The sequence below is a fragment of the Lissotriton helveticus genome, chromosome 7 (assembly GCF_964261635.1).
Source record: "Lissotriton helveticus chromosome 7, aLisHel1.1, whole genome shotgun sequence".
NCBI lineage: Eukaryota > Metazoa > Chordata > Amphibia > Caudata > Salamandridae > Lissotriton > Lissotriton helveticus.
The window spans coordinates 822,983,552-823,006,867 of record NC_136068.1 but is presented as its reverse complement, the minus strand read 5'-3'; the positions used below and the strand labels follow the sequence as shown (position 1 = coordinate 823,006,867).

The following is a 23,316-nucleotide window of genomic DNA, read 5'->3' as shown; positions in this document are numbered from 1 at the left end:
AAATGGGTTGGTTGAGAGATTCAACCGTACCCTCAAAGGCATGATAATGGGTCTGGAAGAACCTATGAGGCGTAAGTGAGACGTCCTCTTACCATGCCTTCTCTTTGCTTACCGTGAGGTGCCATAGAAGTCTCTAGGGTTCAGCCCCTTTGAGCTTCTGTATGGCCACCCAGTGAGAGGACCTCTAAGTCTGGTCAAGGAAGGCTGGGAGCAATTTCCCAGGAATCCTCCCCAGAATGTATATAGCTACATGCTGGCCTTCTGGAACCAGACTAGGCGTTTCAGGCAACTTGCTGAGGCAAATCTGGAAGCCAGCCAGGAGGAGATGAAGCTGTGGTACGACTAGAATGCCACTCTGGTAGAGCTTCAGCCTGGTCAGAAGGTGTGGGTCTTGGCCCCCGTGGAGCCTTGTGCGCTCCAGGAGAAGTGGACCGGACCCTTTGAGGTTGTGGAGCACAAGAGTCCTGTTACCTATTTGGTGGCCTTGCGGTCTCCTAGGAACCCCATGAGAGTCCTACATGTCAACCGCCTAAAGCCCCACTTAAAGAGGTCTGAAGTGGGCATGCTCTTGGCAACAGATGCTGGAATGGAGGAGGAGACTGAGCATCTTCCTGACCTCCTGGCAGCCAGAGAGCATGATGGGTCAGTGGATGGAGTTAACCTCTCTCCCACCCTGACCCCTCAACAACAGAATGACTGCTGCCAGTTGCTGGGACAGTTCTCTGATCTGTTCTCCCTGGTTCCTAGTATCACAGATTGGTGCGTCCATGATGTGGATACAGGAGACAGCTTACCTATGAAGCACCAGGCTTACAGAGTGACTGACAGGGTAAGGGCTTGCATCAAAGAGGAAGTCTCAAAGATGCTTGCTCTTGGGGTGATTGAGTCTTCCAGCAGTCCCTGGGCCAGCCCAGTGGTCTTGGTCCCGGAGGCTGCAGCACCGGGTGCCACACCGGAACTCCAGTTCAGTGTGGACTACAGAGGCCTCAATTAAGTCACAAAGACTGACGCGCACCCCATCCCCAGAGCTGATGAGCTCATTGATCGGTTAGGGGCTGCCCGGTACCTCAGCATGTTTGACTTGACGTCTGGATACTGGCAGATCGCCTTGACTGATGGGGCAAAAGAGAGGTCTGCATTCTCCACACCAGATGGGCATTTCCAGTTCCGGGTTATGCCCTTTGGGATGAAGAATGCCCCTGCCACCTTTCAGAGGTTGGTCAACCAGGTGTTGATTGGACTGGGTGAGTTCAGTGCCGCCTACCTGGATGACATCGCAGTGTTCAGTGTCAGATGGGAAGAACATCTGCGCCACCTCTGGGAAGTGTTGATGGCACTGCTCAAGGCAGGCCTCACGATCAAGGTGAGTAAGTGCTAGACCAGGCAGAATTCCGTGGTGTACATGGGACACCAAGTTGGGAGCGGCCAGGTGGCGCCCCTTCAGCCCAAGATTGAAACCATCCTGCCTTGGGAACCCCCCAAATCCCAGACAGAGGTGAGAGCCTTTTTAGGACTCACAGGGTACTACAGGAGGTTTGTCAAGGGGTATGGCAACATTGTTGCACCCTTGACAGAGCTGACTTCCAAGAAGCAGCCAAGGAGAGTGATTTGGACTGACACCTGTCAAAAAGCTTTTGAGACCCTGAAGACTTCCATGTGCACGGCGCCCATGCTCCTGGCACCCAACTTCTCCAAAGAGTTCCTTGTGCAGACAGACGCTTCAGAGCATGGTGTAGGGGCTGTTTTCTCACAGATGACTGAGTAGGGCTTTGACCAACCCATAGTCTTCATCAGTAGGAGGTTACTTCCACAGGAACAGAGGTGGAGTGCAATTGAGCATGAGGCATTTGTTGTCGTCTGGGCACTGAAGAAGCTAAGACCCTACCTGTTTGGGACTCAGTTCCGGGTTCAGACAGACCACAGGCCCCTCAGATGGTTGATGCAAATGAGGGATGAGAATCCAAAGCTGTTGAGGTGGTCCATTTCCCTCCAGGGTATGGATTTCACGGTGGAACATCGCCCTGGTTCAGACCACGCCAATGCTGACGGTCTGTCCAGATTTTTCCGCCTTAGTGATGAGAACTCCCTGGGGTAGGGTAGTTCTCCCCACATTTCAGCTGGAGGGGACACATGTTAGACCTGGCACCATTGGCGTGGGTCTCCCTTCCATTTTTGTTGCTGTTGCCTCATGTGTTTTGCTGGTGTTAGCTGCTCAGAGCATTGTGCCACTGCCAATCAGTGCCACAGTGCAAGTGTTCCCTGTCTAAAATGTATATATTTATTGGATTCCATGATTGGCTTATTTGGTTTACTTTCAGGCCCCAGTAAAGTGCACCAGGAGTGCCCAGGGCTTGTAAATCCAAATGCTGCTAGTGGGCTTGCAGCACTGGTTGTGCCACCCACAGAAGCAGCCTGGTAAAATGTGTATTAGGTCTGCCATTGCAGAACCTGGGTGCAGTCTGGTACTGTCATGCTGACTGGGCAAGTGCACCTCCTTGCCAGTCCCCAAACCTTCCCTTAACTTCATATTAGTCACCCCTATGGTAGGCCCAAGGGCAGGGTGCATTGTAAGCCTAAGGTAGGACAAGCCTGATGTGTGTGGCATGTCCTAATAGTGAATTACAGCCATTTTCGTTTTTCACTATTGCAAGGCTACCTGTTCTCATAGGCCAGAATGGGCTGTTAGAATTGTTACATCCTATGATCCTAACAGACTCAGAGAACATGGTAGAAATTCGAGTTTAGTATGCCTGAACTCAGAATAATAAAATACATCTTTTAGTAAAGTTTATTTTAATATAATGTGTTTGCAAATACCACTTTTAGAAAGTTGGTATTTGCTTGCCTAACTTGTTCAGCCCGCCTCTGCTAGGATGTGTATCTCCTGTCTGGTTTCTGTGAGTGCCAGGGCTGGGGAATTCCAGGAGACAGGCTGGGGCAGCCAGGTGGTGAATAGGAAGATTACATCCAGATGGGTGGGAGGGGTGCCCCTGGACTCTGAATGGGGCTGTGCTCTGCCACCACAATGCTGGCTCCACCTCCTGTGGAGCGTCTGATGTCTCTGCCCAGCACCCTGAAAAGACAAACCAGAGTCCTGTCAACAAAGTACTCCAGAACTGGGCTGAACTGGGCAAAGGCCCCCTGGCCTGAAAGAACAAAAGAATTGCAGTATAAGTATTGGGACCCTGAGCCCAAGAAATCAGATCCTGCTGAAACAAGAAGAACCTCTGCCCGACGAGAAGGAACTGGGAAAGCTGTAAAGAGGAGTACTGGGGGATTGGCCTGCAGTGGTTGCCTTGCTACTGAAGGAGAGGGAGAAAGACTGGACAAGACTTTTGCTCAACTTGTGCTTTGAGAAAGATTTCCAAGGGCTTGTGGGTGAGCTTGCCCCCTGAACGGAGTCCCAGGACTAGTGGACTCCACCGCCTTAAAAAGAGCTGCTGGAAACTGCCATTTTCCCCGTACTGCTGGACCCGCGATCTGAAGTGCGCCTCGAAGCCCTGACTGCTGTGAAACCCATGCCGTTGCCGCCCTGAACGAATCGACTCCGCTCCTCTACGAGCCGTAGCTCGCACCGTAAGACAGAAGGGCCACACCGCACACCGCATTCACCCTCCTCCTTCGAGCCACACTGCTCGCCGTGCCTCAGCCGCTGGCCTTTGAAGTAGGAGCGCACCGCAGGGTGGAGTATGGCTCGCACGCTTGCAGCGTACAATCCGCCCCGCACCGTGCTGTCCGGGATTAGCAGGCGCCCCGCTCTTCAAGGTACAGCTCGCACGCCGCATTGCACAGTGAACGCTTCAACGTCAGGACCGCCCGCCTCACTCCCCGTGGCCCCCGCTCAACGCCTCGCACAAGACGCCTGCAACGAGCCGGGTTTGCATCGAAGAGGGGCAGACAATGCTCCTGGTCCGCCTTCACTTTCTACACGCATCGTCCGAGACAGAAACACCAAGCTAAGGTACTGTGAGACTCGCACTGCGTTTGTGTGCGCACCGGACCGAGTGTCCGCTGCGCCGATTTGGCTCTTCCTAAGTACGTTTCATCCCCGGGAGAGCCGCACCGATAATGCGAAGCGCACAGAACTTTTAACTACGCATATTTAAACAAGAACTCTTTTTGCTAACAAGTATTGTGGATTATTTCTGAAGTTATATGGTCTTGTGCTAAGCCTTTACATAAAAGATACTCATTTTTATACAAAAACTAGTGTGGTGTCCATGTGTGGTGTTGTCACTGAGTTACTGTATGTGTTCCCAAATGCTTAGCCTGTAACGCTTCTGATATAAGCCTTGTCTTCTCGCTCCACACTACCTAGAGGGTGAGCAGGGGTTATTTTAGAGGATAATCCCCTTCTTCTGACTAGAGGAGAGGGTCCTTGCTTGTCACAAGTGCCTACCTGTGCCAACCAGAGACCCCCAAATCTATCATTCACGACTTGTAAGTAGGCTTTTCCAGGACGATGAGGAACGGCTTTACATGTGGATGGTTCTGCAGGGGGATTCTCAGTTTACACTATACTGTGCCTGTGGGTGCTGATTATAAACTCCTCTCCTAGAACATTACAGGGCTTAGCAGCACTAGCAGCAAATGGTGCAGGGTTCTCTCATTGCTTAAACATCACAGAACTAGCATATCATGTCTCCAGGAGACCCACTTGACAGAGACTGAAGCCAAAAAGCTTGCTAAAAAATGGAGAGGCCAGACATAGTATGGAACTTATTCCTCTTATTCTAGCGATGTACTCGTGTGGATAGTCCCTGGAATGCCGTTTTCACTGACATATTTGTAAGAGGATGTAGAGGACCAATACATACTGATACAGGATACACTAGATAGTCAAGTCATTGTGGTTGTAAACTCGTATGGTCCCAACACGGATAATGACTCCTTCTATCGTACACTCACCGAGGTTATGTCCACAGCACCAGGGACACACACTTTTTGGGAAGGTGACTTTAACTGCGTGGTAAATGGGAATTTGGATTGCTACTCCCCCACCCTGACAGGGCACTAAACCCAGGATCACAACTAGTTTGATCGAAGCCATGTCGCACATGGGGGTTTGGTGATGTTTGGGTGGACACTCCTGGGTGCAGCAAATTCACCTGTCGCTCGCCCATGCAAGGCACATTTAGTAGGTTAAATCACATACGCACAGATGGCCCTTAGGGTGCAAGAAGTAATCCACCTCACACGTTATTTATCGGATCATGCGCCGGTGGCATGTACTTTCCAGTGAAGGACTTATTCCTATTCCTTCCACTCATGGAGATTCCCTTCTGAGGTACTACAGGAGAAGATGGGTAGGGACCCAATAACAGAATCTTTGACAGGCTATATTGAGACCAAATGGACAACCACCCAGAGCTGAGATAGGAATGGGAGGCACTGAACGCAGTGTTGAGGGGTACATGTCTGGGTCTTTCCTGTGGAGTGGGGAAACAACCTTTACAACGCAACTTTTACAATGCACTACCATTACAACCAAACTTTTACAACGCAACATCCATTACATCGCATGCCATTACAACACAACCATTACAACGCATGACACTACAATGCATACCACTACAACGCATGTCATTACAACGCAGACATTACAACACATACCATTACAACGCATACCATCACAGCGCATAGTTCCCTTACACTATCCAACACTTACCCTACTGTTGCACCCCCTGGAGTTAGAATAGTAATTTTTACCCCTACACTATCAAACACTTACCCTACTGCTGCACCCCCTGGAGTTAGAATAGTAATTTGTACCCCTACACTATCCAACACTTACCCTACTGTTGCACCCCCCTGGAGTTAGAATAGTAATTTTTACCCCTACACTATCCAATGCTTACCATACATGCAATGTAATGGTATGCGTTGTAATGGTATGCGTTGTAAAGGTAGTATGCGTTGTAATGTAATGCGTTGCAAAGGTAGTTTTTAAAAATTCGTTGCAATGGCATGCGTTGTAATGGAATGCGTTGTAATGGATGTTGCGTTTTAAAAATTGTGTTGTAAAGTTATGCGTTGTAAAAGTATGCGTTGTAACGTCATACATCCATGGAGTGCGGCATACCCTACAGACTGAGCCCCTGCATAAGGAGAAAGAGTTGGCAGCATTACAAAGATGTGCAGAACCAGATGAGGATAGTCGAGCTGAGGAAACTGATCTTTTGAGTCAATTGACTGAGACCTGAGATAGACTAGAATACTACTCATTAAAATCATACAGGCACTTACTTTATCGGGAGGGAGATAGCGTGGGCAGGCTATTGACTTGGATTCTCCGGGGGGAGACTCTCAATGACACTGTCCTCCTTTTTACTGACCCCCTTGGGGTGAAGAACGCATCCAATATGACAATTTGGAGGTGTTTCGGAGGCATTTAGAGTGGGTCTATGCCAATCCAGGTGACCCAGATAGTGGTCATTTTTCAGGCTATCTGGCGGAAATGTTCAACCCGAAGGGATAATCGCCGCCCTCACGCCAAACCCTATCTCTGTTGCTCTTTGACTTTGCCTCAAACTGATCCACCTCAGCCTGCTTCTAATCAAGTGTGCATAAAATGAGGTTGCCTCAGGACTCTCGGACTACCTCAATAAAGCACTCAACAAGGCTACCTCAGGACTCTTCTACTACCTCAAGAATCCTCAGCACTCTTGGACTTCTGAACTCTATGTTTAATACTGCTCTACTAAGTAACTCTTATGAAACACTGCTGTAAAGCGCTGCGATACCCCCGGGTCAGGGCAGCGCTATATAAAACTCCTAAAATAAATAAATAAATACAAATCTCAAAACTGGGGGAGGTGATGAGACAGGAGCTGGATGCCAAACTTACCTTAAAGGAGGTCTGATTGGCAATTGGAGTTCTTCAAATAGGAAAAGTCCTAGGGAACAATGGCTTTACGCCTGAACTTTTTAAGACTTCTACTTTTGTGGTAGCTTCCTGCATACTTGATGTTTATACAGAAGCTCAAATTAAGAAAACACTCCTTCCCTCAATGCGAGAAGGATCAATTTCTGTGATTTTAAAGCCTGGTGCAGACCCATCTGATCCGTCCTCATACCGTCCAATCACCATGATATATATTGGCATAAAAAATATTGTGTAAAGTGCTAACCACTCGATTGAGCCTGGAATTTGGCAGGTTTCTGCCTTGATGGAATGCGATTATGAATATTAGAAGATAAATGCATTTTATGCATGAAGTAGAAGGTAGAGAGGAAGACTTAGCCATGGTTTCTATTGATATCGCCAAGGCGTTTGATACAGTCAATTGGCGGTACATGATGGCGGTACTCGAAGCGATGGGAATTTGCCCTAGATTTAGATCCTAGGTAAGACTGTTATACTCTGAACCTACAGCTAGAGTTCGGTTGCTCTGGGGATTGGAAGGGGCACATCACAGGGGTGCCCTTTGTCCCAAATGTTGTTTGTGATGGTATTGGAAAGGACAAAGTACTTAATCTCGCTTTATGCGGATGACACACTCTTATTTGACAGCTTCAGCCGCGTCTCTCCCCGTGCTCATGGAACACTTGGACATCTTTGGGAACATTTCTAAACTATGTATTAATATGGCTAAATCTTTGATATTCCTTGTGGGCCGGCCGGCAAGACAGGAACCCAGTGAGTTAACCAAACTTTCCTTACACTAGGAAACTGATAATTTCTGCTACCTGGGGTTAACGTTGTGTCACACGCCACAGCAGCGGAATCAATAAAATATTAACAGTGTGATGGAGGGCTTAACTAAGTCTATCCGCTTTTGGAATACACTTCCACGGCATTCACTAGACGCATGGCTTAGAGCAGTCTTTCAGCGACTAAGTTCCCTTTTAACATTGCTGGCATGGTCGGCAGGTCGAAGCAGGGTGACCTGCGAGATTTGACGCGTACCTCTAGATTAGAGGTTGGGGGACTAGCCTTGCCTAAAACGGAAATGTATTACACGCAGCGCTCTGGTTGTCTGACGAAGACAACTGGGAAAAGTTGATGACACGTGGATGACACGAGGCAGGGAACGCTTCCACAGTTGCTCCACGGGGTGGCAGGGGAGTTGCTATGCTAGCGTATTTAATTCAACAGACATCAGCCTTATGGGAGTGTGCAGTGAAGATTGTGCTTAGACGTGCCCCCTTTGCACAAGAGTTTGTTTTCTGGGACCTCCCGACATTCCGTCAGCTGACTGCAGCGGTAGATACAAGTGCCTGGAGAAATGGAGGCTTCTTGACACTAGGCGATCTCTATCCCAATGATACCTCTACGAAGCAGCACGGAAGCCCTTTGGTGTCAGTGAATGACAGTTCTTGTTATATGCAAGTACTGGGAATATAGCATGAGAAATCTGGCCCACATGGGACCATGCTGCAAACAGCTTCCCACAGTGCTGGGGCGGTTCTTCAGCAGCAGAGTCGATGGTTTCAAGCGGCGCACAGGGAAGTCGTGCATGCAGGTTACAAAGCAGCTCAGAATTGAAGTGTATGTCCATGGTGCAGCAAAGCATGGAGCACAGAACTTGCCTGCACCTCGGGGGCACACACTGGTTGGTAAAATAAAAAAACGCAGATTTTAATAGGCATCAACTGCAGTGCAGATGCCAGTGAAGTCTTTGATGACCCAGAGACTTCGAAACATCTTTAATGGCCTTGAGACTTCGAAAACAGGGGGCAAGCCAAAAACGCCCTTGGAGTTAATTGGGTTTAAAGGTTGTAGAGAGTAGGCTCAATCCTTTCTCAATGCAAATGGCAGCAGGCCAACACATCAGAGCAAGTTGCAAAGTGGCAGTCCCTCCTGACATCACAGCAATCATCAGGCAGCAGGACAACACAGCAATGCAATTAGCAAATTGACAGTCCCTCTTGGTAACACCGCCCCTCTTCGCAGAGTCTCTTCAGGACCCAAAAGTGAATTATTTTGGGGGTGTAAGTTGTCCAATACTTATACTGTGCCTTTGAAGTGGGGAAAACATCAAAGTGGTCTCAAACCCTCACAAGGCCTCTGCCTTTCCTTCCCTGGCTCCAGACGCACTACAGGGGAGTATGCAGCTCATGGTGTGCGACAGGTATAGTCCTATTCAGGTGCAAGCGTCAGCTCCTCACTCTCACTCTAGCTTGTGGAGATCCATCAGCCTGGTAATGGGCCATCAGCAAATGTATGGCACACCTTAGCTCCCTTTGTGTGCGACTGTCTAGAGGGAATGCAGAAAGCCCAGCTGTCATCCAACACAGATGTGTATTCAGACAGATAGATGCACAGAAAGGTTAAAGCAAGAAAAGGTCAACTTTCTAAAAGTGGTCTTTTCAGACTTACAATTTAAAATCTGACTTCACCATAAGTTGTGATTTTAAATTGTTAGTCCATAGACACCAAACTTCAAATCTCTATCTTTTACCAATTGGACGTTACATTTAAGAGATGTTTTAAGGCAAGCCCAATGTTAACCTGTGGGAGAGATAGGCCTTGCAGTAGTGGAAAATTAATTTAGCGGTTTTTCATAACCAGGACATATAAAACTCAAAAGTATGTGTCCTGCCTTTTAAATACACTGTATTCTGCCCATAGGGCTGCCTAGGGCCTACTTTAGGGGTGACTAATATAATAAACAGAAAGGTTTGTGCCTGGCAAGTAGGTAAACTTACCAGGTCAAAATGGCAGTTTAAACTGCACAAACAGGCTCTGCAATGGCAGGCCTGAGCCACGTTTTGGTGATCTGTGCTATTTGGACAGAAATATTGGCTCACAAACTTATTTCATTCAATTGGTGTTTTTGTGGAATTAGACTTTTTCCGCTAATTAGGCTGCTCCCTTCTTTTGGATTCTTTCATGGTGACCTTTATAGAAGCTACTCCCAACACAATCTGAAGCTTTATGTTAGGCATGAATGCACTTTTGACATGTATGCATTAGCTGTCCCTTGCTTGTCCTGAAGGAAATGTCCAGCATCAGAAAATACTCTACACATCATTTTTTCAGAATGTCAGGCAACAACTAAATTTATTACACATACTTCTTCGCAGATTGTCAGGCAACTATTTAATGTGTTTTATTTTTTTATACATTAAGTTTTCTTTACCCACCCAACAATCATAAAAAAACGCATCCCCTAAACACTGCTCATCTCTGAAACCTAAAAACACTAGACCTGAGTGCTAATATGTAAAGTTTCTAGGGCTACTTCAAGACCATTATATTGATACCTTCTCTGTCTAGGTGTTCTTCTCACTAGTTCCAGGGGTCCCCTTCTTTTTGCAATTATCGACCTGAGTACTATTCATACATGAACCCTAAAATATCCCTTGTAACCTCCAAAAACTACTTTAAATATATGTAAAATATATTTAAAACAAATATTTGAATGCATTCAAAAGTACCAATAGTAGATAATCATATTTTTACTTTATAAATTACTAGCAGCCCGTCCTGACGTTGTCCGGGTATGAAATAGAATGTGTGTAATGTGTGTATTTGGCTAGGGCAATTTATTTTAAAATCTCGTGGTAGACAACATTTTTTGTTTCATTAGAATAGGGACGGAGAAGGCCAGCTGCAGCCCTGGTTGATGTTAGCAGGCGCACGTAGTTGGTGTAGTGATTCGCCGCCTGAGCCCAGCTACAGCCCTGGTTGATGTTAGCAGGCGCGTGTAATGTCGTTGAATGAGAGAGTTATCAGCCGCGGGTAAATCCGTTTAATGAGAGAGTTCAGTGACAGCGAGTAGGAGAGGCCGCAGTAATTGTCCCCGCAGACACGCTCATTAGCGTGTTCCCCCGCTTGAGGCCCAGATGCAGGCCTGTTTGATGTTAGCAGGTGCGTGTTCTCCCGCTTGCGACCCAACTGTAGCCCTGGTTGATGTTATCAGGCGCGTGTAATTAGTGTACTGATCCACCGCCTGAGCCCGGCTAGAGCCCTGGTTGATGGTAGCAGGCGCATCTAATTTCGTTGAATGAGAGAGTTCAGTAACAGCGCGCATGAGAGGCTGCAGTAATGTTACTTACCAGGCCTCCAGCTGAATACGTTTTTCATGCCCCAAGCGTGCCCCTTGATGCGGCACAATTGCGTTCACATGGCCTGAAGGCCGGACACACGGCCCCAGCCTTTCTCACGGCACCAGCGTGTCACGCCCCCAGCGTGCCCCTTGATGCTGCCAGCAACGTAATTGGCGCTTGTATGTACGACTCACATGGCATGAAGGGCGGACACACGCCCCCAGCATTTGTCACGCCCCCAGCACACACCCACAGCCACGATGTGATGGCCGTACCACATGCCCCTAGCGTTAGTCACGCCCCCAGCCCACGCCCACAGCACAACGCAGACACGCCCACAAGGGACTACTTTGCTGGCACAGTTCTTTTACCTTTTAAATGTATATGGTGTCCTACGGTACAATTGTATGTCTTGCACTGTATGATTGTGATGAACACCACTGTTTCTTGAAAAGTTAATAAAAACAATTTTAAAAAATGTACATGGTGGCCGTCTGCATAGCCTATGTCCTTCTGCTGCAACTGCCCTTTCCAACGCTGTATTGGGTGTTGTGATTGGTGCTGTGGTTACTGAGATTACCCGCCTCAAAGGTTTGGGCTCTCTCTTTATAATATTAGTATGGATAGTATAGTATAGTATAGATTGGATTTTTTGAACAATTTGTTATACATTTTTTTATCCGTCTGCATAGCCTATGTCCTTCGGCTGCAACTGCCCTTTCCAACGCTGTATTGGGTGTTGTGATTGGTGCTGTGGTTACTGAGATTACCCGCCTCAAAGGTTTGGGCTCTCTCTTTATAATATTAGTATGGATAGTATGGATTTTTTGCTATTTTTTTATATATTTTTTTATCCGTCTGCATAGCCTATGTCCTTCTGCTGCAACTGCTCTTTCCAACGCTGTATTGGGTGTTGTTATTGGGGCTGTGGTTACTGAGATTACCCGCCTCAAAGGTTTGGGCTTTCTCTTTATAATATTAGTATGGATTTACTCCAATTATTTCAAATGAAAGGTTTTTATCTTAATACTTATTTAATATTATTTCAATTGGATTTTAAATGGTTTTTACGAATTAAAGAAACACAACCTTAATACTATATGAAGAGTAAGTGTATACACACATATTCATATACACACACACACTCACACACACACATTGTTAAGGTTAGGTCATACTTAAAAAGTCACTAGCTTGCAAAGCAAAGATTTGAAAAGTAAAAGACTGAAAACCTACCACCGACATAAAGACTCCAAATTTAACTCCTGGTGTAATGACTACGTCAGTGGCCAGGATGGGCAAGATGGTGGACTTGCGTCATTCTCCTGGGTGCTGGCTTGTTTGTGGGGATGATCCAGATGGGGCTTCGAGAGCCTAACTGGTCCCCCCCCCACCATGGGGAGAGCTCTCTCCTGACGGAGATTTGGAGTGGAGCAGCTCTTCTGCAGCCACGTGTTAAAGCAGAGGCCCCATCAAGTTGGCAGCCTGGCATCATGACTGAGCCCAGGCAAGCATAACAGCTTTGGTGAAGCTGCCCGGGTCCCCAGGAGAAATTTTGGGGCTGCCAGGGCAGAGGACGGTACGCCCGCTTGGGTGCTCCTTCTCTTAGCGTAAAGTGCAGTGCTGCGGCCCCGATTCCGGGGCAGCAGTGGTCAGAGCAGGGTGCCTGGGGTTAGAAACTCCAGGTGGGGTCCCATCAAGGAGTTGTGGGACGCGTGTAGCCCTCAGTGAAGGCCTGCTTTAGGAGTGGACTGCAGGAGTCAGCTTGGACCAAGTGGCGGATAACACCTGGAAATGGGGCTGGTCAAATGGCCAGAGAAACTCCAGTGAGGGCATGCAGGAAGGCAGCATATGAGCTCCTTCCACCCTTCTACCCTCCCACTCCCCCCTCCCTCCCTAGGTTTCTAGAGGACAACAAGCAGGCGGGTTGCCAGAGCTGTTGATGTGAGCCTGTAGAGGCCTGCGTGGGGTGGGTTTTCCCATGAAGACATCGGGCCCACACCCCCCTGGGATCCTACTGCTCATGCTGCCCCCTAGTGAGATCCATCAGGGGCAAGTGGGTTGGACTCTTCTTCCCCCTCTTGTTAGAGGTGTAGGAGAGTAACACAGTGGGGGAGGCGGACCAAAGACCAGAGACTTGCCCGCAACGCTACTGCCTCGCTGTTGGTCTCCAAAGTGGAAACCCTGGGCTACAACAGAGGGAGGATCTGGAATCCTGGGTGCAGGGACTACCCCATACTTCCATTGTCCATGGGTCGCTGTCCTGCATTGACTATTTACTAGCTCCAGCCCTGACCTTCTGCACAGTACTGGCTAGGTAATACTCCAGCGAGGTATATCGGACCATGTTTCAGTGACGTGCACTTCAGTGCCCCTGATGGTGGGATTCAGCCCCTGTAGTGTTTGAATGCCTGGTTCCTGTCAGAGGAGTGCTTTACCACCCACTTGGATCTGGGGCTCAAGGCATTTCTAGACATCAACAGGGACACAGTAGACTTTGCTAGAGTACTATGGGGTGCCATTAAGGCTTCCATGTGGGTGGTTGCCCACTCTTATGTTAGGGGCCAGGACTGCATGCCGCAGGTGCGGATTACAATGCTTGAGATGTCAATGTAATCTCAAGAGCATGAGGGACGGAGTCCCCCGACGGGGTCAATGATGCATCAACTGACGTTGGACAGGGCCTCAGTGTCTGCCTTCTAGGATAAGGCTTCTGCGATACAGAAAAGGTAAGGGGCACTTGGCTGGTTACATGTGAACACATGTGCGCTCATGTGTGGACTACGTGTGGGAGACTACTATCGTGCACAGCCTGGTAACTGTGCGCAGGTAGCCTGGCGAAGAAAGGACTTTGCAGGATTAGATATTGACCTGGGGTAGGCCTTATAATATTTGTGTACACTAATAAGAAAATAGCCAGATTATGAGGGAGGTACCCTAGTGCTTAGAAAAGGGATGGGTATGTGTAACACAAAGCAAAAAATTCCTTTTCAATTAGTCAGAAAACAAACCTAGTCTGAAAATGTACAGGAAAACCAGATATGCAGATTATGTGATATAAATAACCTCTCCCAAGGTTAATTTACAGGTTACTGCATTATGACCCAATGACAATCAATACACACAAATTCAAATATAAAGTATGTAATCAAATATATCATAATTGTATTTCAAACTTATAAAAAAATATATATTACTCAAATCTTGACAAAGTGCAAATGCACAGATTAGTAAAATCATATCAACATGATTCCATCAATACAAGATTTTATTATCCTTTTTATACATATCTTTAAAAACAAAATACTTGAAATTGATTAAACATTAAAAGAACAACTGACCAATTGAAAAGGTAATTCTTTCTTTGTGTCACTATTAAGTAAGGTCAGTGTGATATACTATTTTGTCTGTAGTGACACTTTGTTATACATATAGGGGAAACCTGCCTTAAAGTGCAGTGTTGCTTCCCTTTGGCCTGCAGAGACCAGTAGCATATCAAAATGGGCTGTAACTTGTGCAAGAAAATCAAATCTGCAAGTTCCCCAAAGATATCTGTAAAATGTATGGGTCATCTAGAATTGTCATAATTCTCTGGCTCAGCTCAGGATCAGAGCCAAGGCCTTTTGTCACCCTGCTATGCCAGGTTATTTACATTTCTCTCAATCAGACCTCACCATAAAAAGGGAAAAAGTTTAGGGCTGAAGGATCTGCATCGATCAATCAACTGTCACACTGTACCGGGGATGACCTACCCACTCCCATTGAACGAAGCATGGAGCCCAGACCTTTGGAGCCAACACAAAAGCAACAAACCCTAGGTTAAAAAGCATATATACAGTGATCATGTACAGCTGATGAATATTACTGATGATTGCATTTACAGTACAAAATGATGCCTTTAACATGGGGTTTGTTGATCTTGAACCTTTTACCAAGCCAGCTGACTTATCTTAGATGTTTGTATGGCCCTTTTAGGGGGTCAATTGTAATTATGTAATGTCATCTATGGTATTTTCGATCTGCCTATGTAGATATTGGTAAATTACAGTGTGTGTGTGTGTGATAAATGTACTTTTCAATTTTCTCCAGAAAAAGTACAGACTGGACAATCATTTATTAAAATATATTATTGTGTGCCAGTAAATTATGATTATTAGCCCATACAACCTCCCCTGAGTAGGCCTTACACTGCTTAACTGCGCTACTCTGAGAAAGTCGAGCGATACAAGGGTGGGGGGGGGGGTCTTGGTTTCCAGTAAGGGGGAATTGTGGACCTAGCACTTGGGCAGGCCACATAACTAATAACCCAATGTCCTACATATTTCTTTCTACACAGGGCATACTATTGATATATGTTTTTTGTATGTGAGGATGGAAATATTGTACATTGATGCCTCAGGGAGCTTCAAGAATTGCTTGGCAACAGTTCAGCAGGAACTATGCAGTGCCATTAAGGTAGGATGACTTCTACCAACAGTGACTATGCTGAACTGTGGGTAGGAAGTAGAAATCCTGCTTTTGTTGAGAATACTTATATACACCCCCTTTATTTTCATAGGTTTTAGTGGCAAAGTGCAGTTTGCCCAGCATGTTGTTTGCTTAGGTAGACATGTGCCCAACTCTTTCCAAAATCTATTTTCCAGTACTGATTATCATTTCAGTATCTTTTACCAGCAAAACAGAGAAAAAATAGTGTCCAAAGCAGACAAGGTGTGTATGCCAGATTTATCTGTATAGCCACCTCATGATGGGATAGTCCAACTGGTATGTCCATTTTGTTTTTGTGAGTGCAGTTGGCTCCTAAGTATTCCAGATAGTCCGCCATGCCCAATTGACATACCTTTCCCTGGTTTCTAACAAATATGATGTAGTATTTCATGGAATTGCTTCAAGGGTCAAATTCCAGATTGGAAGGTGGTAACCTACCAGTGGTATTTTGGTGTTGTCCACGTCGAGAACATACTCTTGTACCAGAATCCCATTTATTCTGAAGGGCTTTTTCCCTGTATTTTAATGCATACCACTTTCCTTTCAATTTCTGCTAATGGTAACTGCTGGATCTGCTGTGCTACCTGTACCTGTGATGGAGAACTGACTCTTAGGTCAGTTGGGATTTTATTTGCATGGTGTTATGCAATGTTCCATGTCACTTGATACCATAAATGAGTAAGGTAATTTAGGAGAGCTTATATATTTTTATTTAAATATTGTTGAATTTAGTAATGCAGAATACTTTTTTTTTGGTTAATCTTTTATTACTCCCAAAAAGTTTTGGAGCTGGGTAAAAATAAACACTCTTCTTTTAGTTCTATGAATTTGGGAGTGTGGTTGTAGATAAACCATTTCTGCCTCTGGTTCCTTGTGGCACTGTAGTGTAGTTCCTATAGTCCCAATAGGCTCTGCGCATTGGAATAATATAAACAGCAGTGTAGACGTAGGACTGAGGTCGACTAGGTCTCTACTGACTATATTAGACTTAATTAGTTTTGCCAGGTAGCTCAGAGGTCACTAGAAACTTTCTCGAGTAAACAAGGAGGAGTTTAACTTCCCGGGATAGACAAGAAGGGATTAGCTTCTGACAACCATAAACATGACAACTTTGCTCCCTCAGAATAAGAGTGTATCTCTAGAGTCGTGTGAAAACAATAGACAGCTATTTTACTCAGTCAATCGTGCATACTTAGTTTCACCAGAGTGCAGAGAATAGAGAGACGGGCGTTTTCAATAAAAGGTGTTATTTATTGAGCAGTCTTCTTTCTCATGCAAGAGAAATGAATTGCCACAATTGCAATACTCATCATAAAGTAAAGTGCGTACAGTAAAAGGAGTATTATAAAATAATACTGTAAAAGCATTGATATTGTTTCTTAGCCAAATGATACTTTAAAATGGATAAAATATATACATACATATATACATTGACTAACGTACTCAACTGGTGCTTCTAAATACGCCTACCCCGGTGTACCTGACCTAAGCCTAATACGTGGGAAGGAGTAAGTAAGTAGCAGTTTAAGTTAAGTTGGTTTTGCCAAGAATCTGAGTCAAGAATTCTCTTTAAGGGTTTAGTCAGCTCCGTACCTGGGTAATAGAAAGCAGGAGGTCTGGTATCTCTCTCTCGGGACTCGGTATCCCGTGCCTAAAATGAATGCGTGTCCTCATGTAACATAACTGGTGATATGTAAAGCGCTCTGATACTCGATTCAGTTTGGGTCTAGTTCGCGCTATATAAAACTCTGTAAAAAAAACAATAAAAAAAAACCCGCAAGGGCGGCTGAGAACACCGGAGCTGGATTTCTCGGCAGGAGAAAAGACAGCGTCTCTCTCAGTGCATCAAAAGGGAGGGGCGGCGTCCGTGGGCTCTCGCATCAGCTGGGCTCTCGGCCAAGTAGATAGCCGCTCTGCTCCAAACCACCGTGTGTTTGCTTAAGGCAACGTTGGTATATTTATACCTGAAGGTGCCAGGTTTGACGTAAGGTTGGACATAAGACGTCAATAAAGTTGTCACTAAGAACTGGCCGTTTTTACAGTGCTCACAGGAGTTCTAGGACAAATCAAAACAAAAGCATGGGGAATTCCCAGGTTGCTGGAGGTTTGGTTTGTTTAGAGAACTCGTTGTACTTTCTAGGAGTCTGGGGAAGTAGCCTTGCTTAATTTGGACTGCATGGGCTACGACTAAATATGGATATGATTCTTATGCCTTTATAAGGATATTATTTATTATAACCACATTAGGGCATAAATCAGGAATATCGAATTAGGGTCCTAGATAGAAATACAACAGCACAACTGGTGCCTGCAGATAGGAAGATAAACCAGTTGGTGCCAAAGTGAAACAATGGGGGGGGAATTACAAACTACATTTTGTAGTACGCTTTCACTGTATTTTGTAGTACGTTTTTGTTAGACCTGTCATCCTCAGGATGGTGATCCCCCAACATTTTGCTTGCTTACCTCCACTGTTTGCTTGTATCTTTTTCTTGCCCTTAAGTCTGAGCACTTTTCCACTGCTTACCAGTGCTAAAGTGCATATGCTTCTCCACTAAATATAGTGACATTTGTGTATACATCATTGGCATATTTAGTTTACCTTAGTCCCTTGTAAAGTGGTACACCATATACCCATGGCCTGTAATTTAAATGTTACTGGTGGAACTACAGCACTGATTTTGCCACCCACACAAATAACCTTTTTAAACCTGTCTCAGGCCTGCCGTTGCAAGGCCTGTGTGAACAGTTTACTGCCACTTGCCATTTAAAACCCCAGGCAAAACCTTAAACTCGCTTTTTATTACACATAAGTCACCCCTAGGGTAGTCCCAGGTAGCCCCCAGGCCAGAATGCTGTGTAACTAAAATGTAGGGCATTTTCCTTTAAGTTTTACATGTCCTGGCACTGACAAACAGCTAAATTCGTTTTTCTCTACTGTGAGACCTACTCCTCCCACAGGCTAGCATTGGGAATTCCTTAAAACACTTTAAAGCTGTAATTCCTAATTAGAGAGGAGTAGCTGATTCATGTTTCATATCTTTGAAATGGTAAAGGTAAATCCTCCTAAGGGGTAAAGTTGGATTTCACATTACTGTTTTAGGAATGCCACTTTTAGAAAGTGGACATTTCTATGCACTTACTGCTCTGCGTGTCTTACATCCTATCTCCAATACACATCTGAGGTGGGTGACAGCTACAATTTGTGCACAGCCACAAACACAGGAAGGGTAGGTGTGACAAAGAACTAATCTACATTCATCTACATTCTGATAGCTCTTCCTGGACAGGAAGAGGGAGGGGGAGCTGACACTTATACCTAAATAGGCAGTGTTCTCTATCCCACACAAAGGGCTGATTACCTCCCTCAGATATGGCAGACAGGGCAGGGAAGAAAGGGGACCTGTGCTCTTCAACGGCCTGCTTTGAGGTCAGACCCACTTCAGAGGCACATTTGAGTATAAGTACTGGGGCTCTGACCCTACCAAGACAGTATACCACTGGACCTGTGAAGAACTCTGCCATGAGTAAAGACTGCTGTGCTACAAGGATTGCCACTCTGCTTGACTTAACTGTTCTGAAGGAACTACTTTTCTGCTTTGCTGAGCTGCCGTGCTGCCTGCTCATCTCTGCCCTGCTGAGGACAATGGCTGCAACCATCTCACTTGAAACTGAAGGGCTTGCTGGCTTGTCCCCTGTTTTCTTAAGCATCAGGGCCATCAAAGACTACCTACAACTCTGCTGCTGGACTCTGCTATCTGTGATTCCTCCCTTTCCTAAGGTGCCAATCCAGTTCTGGACCTTAGAAGTGGGTTCTATAGCTGTTTGTGCATCAAAATCGATGCATTGACGACTTTGTGCCTATCGGAACTGACATAGTGCCCTTCTACTCTGATGCAGAGCTAATTCGAGGACATCTCTGCAAGGCTCGACAACTATGCGGGACCCGACTGTGCGGTTCAACATCAACGGAGCACCTGTATCGTAAGGGTTCAACACTGATGTGGGATCCGACTGCGAGGCTCAATGACAATTCATAGACCCGACAGCATGAATCGGAACCAACGCATCAAGTCTGAGACACCAGCACTTGCTCCATCCAAGGTATTTTTTCAGCAGACCATGCATGTGTCTTGTAGCCAGCCTGTCCTCCATGGTGGTCAGCCTGGTCTTTGGATTCACCCTGGTCAAGTGTGACCTCAAATAACCTTTTAGCGCTATTGACTTCTAAGCACTATTTGTGGTTTATTCTTTAAAAATTCATAACTCTGGTTCTACGTGTTGGATTTTTTTTTCTTGTTTTACTCATAAAATATTCTCTTTTATTTAAACCTGTGTGAGTCTTTATGGTGTTTTCATTGTGTTACTGTGTGTGTTACACAAATAGTTTACACATTGCCTGTTAAGTTAAGCCTGCCTGCTTTGTGCCAAGCTACCAGATGGTAACCATAGGTTAATTTAAAGTGTGCATCTAGCTTACCCTGACTAGGATTGTGGTCCCTACTTGGACAGGGTGGATACCTCTGCAAACCAGAGACCCAATTTCTAGTAGTTTTGTAATACTACAAAACATATTACAAAATGCCATTCGCACATCTATGTGTGGAGTTTACTTCTCTGGGGAGTTTTCTCCTAGTCCCTATACTTCTTATTTAGTGATGACTGGAATAAAAAGCCCACCTATTCTATGTTATTTGTCGTTAAAAAGTTTATCCACAATGATGTCCTTTTCTGTCACAGCTAACAAAGGATTTTTTGTTCAATTGTGTTTTCTGACTGCATATCATGTGGGTGTTATGCTTTAAACCAAAGATTTCCTATGTGCATTCAGTAATTCATATAGAGTTGAGCTCTCACCTCATCACCTGAGTACTCTACCGAGTTGTATGATTGTCTCCTCTCATTTCATCAGGCATGTTCCCTGTGGGCTGCCACAACATAGTATGAGATGCCAGGATAGAATGTGCCATTAGCCAATTAACTGCTCTTTTGCACCAGTACTTACCTCACCTGCATAGAATTCTCATCTAAACATCAAGGAATAGAGAGAGAGGGAAAGAAATAAAGAGAGGGGGGGAAGAGATAAATAAATGGTGACATTTTACCAGCATTTACAGTAAATCTTGATCATAAAACATCTCTCTTTGCTATTTTCTCCAGTTCCACTTTCTCTCTGTTCTTTGCTGTGATCTCTGATGTCAGAGGTAGTGGGTCGGTCGCAAGTGACAGAGGGGCTGGGTGAGCCAGCGACAGTGTTTTATTCATGGTGATTGTAGAGTCGTGACATGCTTATTGAGATCCCAACTGGAACTCTTGCTATCCATTTTTATTCTTTGATTTAATATACTTCACAAAGCCTCAATCTGTTAGAATCGCTTGCCACATAGCAAACATCTACAGCAGGCTTACCAACGTATCCTTGCACAATTTCATTATTCCATCCTTACGTAAATAAAGGCCACTCAGCTCAAAATGTTTCTCTTTCTGGATTAAGTGATTTGCTTGATTGTTTGACACATTTTAGCTCTGTCAGCCTTTCTTTCAAAGACATACACACAAATACAAAAATTATATAATAAAAAGTACAGTTAAAATATTGGTTAATTCATTTTATAGAGCAAACACTGAGGATAAGCTTGTAAAAGCTTCCTTAACCCCTTGGGGGCGGCAGCGATTATGCGCCTGTGCGGCCGTTTTAAAGAGTGGGCGGGTTCATAACGGCCCCCAGCCGTCATCAGCACATGCCCACCGTGTCTGGGGGTCGTCATCAGCATGGAAGGGGTTAAAGAAGTGCTCAGAAAGAGGTGTATGGTTAATGAGTTCCGTTACTTCAAGGGGCAATAAGGTCCATGAGGTAGTAGTGCAGTTAGAAAAAACAGGTGCTTAACTTGTTAAAAAAACAAAAAGTATTTTTTAGGAGCCTGTCACTACTCTTTTACCGTCTAGGATTGGTGAATACTAAGTCTACCTGGCCTTGATTCTACCTCATGCCTTTTTCTTCCAGCACCCTAAGCTTCCTCTGTTTTTATCTCCCTCTTGTAGTTTCCTTTCCATGACTGTTTTCTCCCTTTGTCACAGTTTTTCTATATTTAGTATAGTTTTCTAAACAAACTGAGGCCCCATTACACATGGAGGGCACTGTCCCTGTTTGCACCACAGTACAACTTCCAAAAGGTGCACCTATTATGATGAATGTGCTGCCGTCATGGCAGCCTACTCAGTGTAATAAGGAGCGGCTGCTTCAAAGCACCCTCATGTTGTACAGTGCAGGTGGCATCCAGCTAGTGCGTTACAGAGGTAGCATAGAAACCCCTGCAGGTGGGCGCAGCGAGTGACTGCACTAGCCTGCATGGGGATTTCTGGGGGGTCAATTGGACTACCCTCAGGGACACTGTGTCACACGTTTGATTTTTGAGTATCTCACCATCAGTTTCTAGCACATTTAGTGATCTTGAGAAGAAACATTTGTATAGTGGAGAACCATCTGCTTGAGTGACTGGGTGGACTGCCAAACCTGGAAAGCCTCTGGCATGGTCACGCCAAGAAAAAGCATTATGAGATAAGAATTCACAGAGTGGCTGACCTCTATTTGAAAAATGCATGAAGAGAACCATCCTTCACAGCAGCCGCAGCCGGTGCAGGTAACAGTGGCAGGGAGGTGTGGCCTGGTTGAGGGGGGGGGGGGGGAATTTTATAGGACGATGACGAGGTAATTCATTAATTAATTTTCCCTCTGTATTGTCCCTCAAAATCCCCCTTACTCCGCCCCACCACTGTTACGAGCATGGACCGTGGCTGCTTCACAGGCACACTGCATATTCTTCATTTAGCTTTTAGTTCTTGGTCATCACTGGCAACTGATGTAAATCTCTTTCATGTGACAGGGTTTCACAGTGGGACATAACCATTTCCATTTCCAAGCCTTCGTTGTGTCTATACCCTTTGTTCGGGACCTATATCCAGTAACCTCAGTGTTGTCCTATATGAAATAGGATGTTTTAATAACTGTTTTCCAAGCCAAAACGCTTGAGAAGATACTTGTGCATATTTGCTATGCTGTAATAATGCAAACAGATCGATAAAGTGCCTTGGAGAAGAAAGTCTGTAGATTCACCTCTTTTGGCAAATTACTGACCGTTGTCTCTTGGAAAGCTTTGGGTTTCTGTAGATTTTTTCTAATTGCAGAGCCACTAGAAACATTCTTCAATACTAAGCACAGTTCGAGATTGAGAACTCTTAATCAATAGACCCTAATGGTAATTCAGGCTAGCTCAGCCCATGTCAGAATACCAGGGCCGGACTGGCTACCGGGCAGTTGTGTGTGCTGCCGAGCAGGGGGATGCTTTCGTTGATGGGGACCTGTGTGTGCAAAACGAAATTCGTTTTGCTTTTTTTTTTTTCAAAGCGCACGCAGGTCCCCATCAACGAAATACGCCCATACCACGGAGAAATCATCCCCCTGCTCGGCAGCACACACAACTGCCCGGTAGCCAGTCCGGCCCTGCAGAATACCAGTTAAACTATGATTGGATGGCAACTGACTTACACGTCTCTTGTTTGGTTACAGCAAATGATTTTGTCAAGGCAAGACCATATCTCAACAATGACCCTTTAGTTAATCTATTATACAGTTAATACTTGGCAACAAGACAGGTTCTCTATGCATGATGACTGGCTTCACATTTGTTAATATACTTTTGTTATGTTGATTGTCTCAGAAGATGCTCCTCCCCGATGCCCTACAGTCATAGAGAATCCTGGAAGCTCAATGACAATACATGAAAGAAAAATGAATGAAGGTAGGGTAGAAAATTCCACATCAAACACTTCATA

At 45.4% G+C, this 23,316-nt stretch overlaps 1 protein-coding gene across 4 annotated transcripts in view; it reads left to right on the top strand.

The window, feature by feature from the left end:
• The window catches only part of LOC144767075 (neuropeptide Y receptor type 6-like), a 399,172-nt gene that overhangs the window by 210,907 nt on the left and 164,949 nt on the right, over window positions 1-23,316 (top strand). Inside the window, exon 2 of one of the 4 annotated variants that reach the window (XM_078650701.1) lies at window positions 19,384-19,587. The exons of the other annotated variants lie outside the window; for them this stretch is intronic. The gene's annotated coding sequence lies outside the window, so the exon portion shown is untranslated. The remainder of the gene's footprint in view (window positions 1-19,383; window positions 19,588-23,316) is intronic. 4 annotated transcript variants of the gene reach the window in all.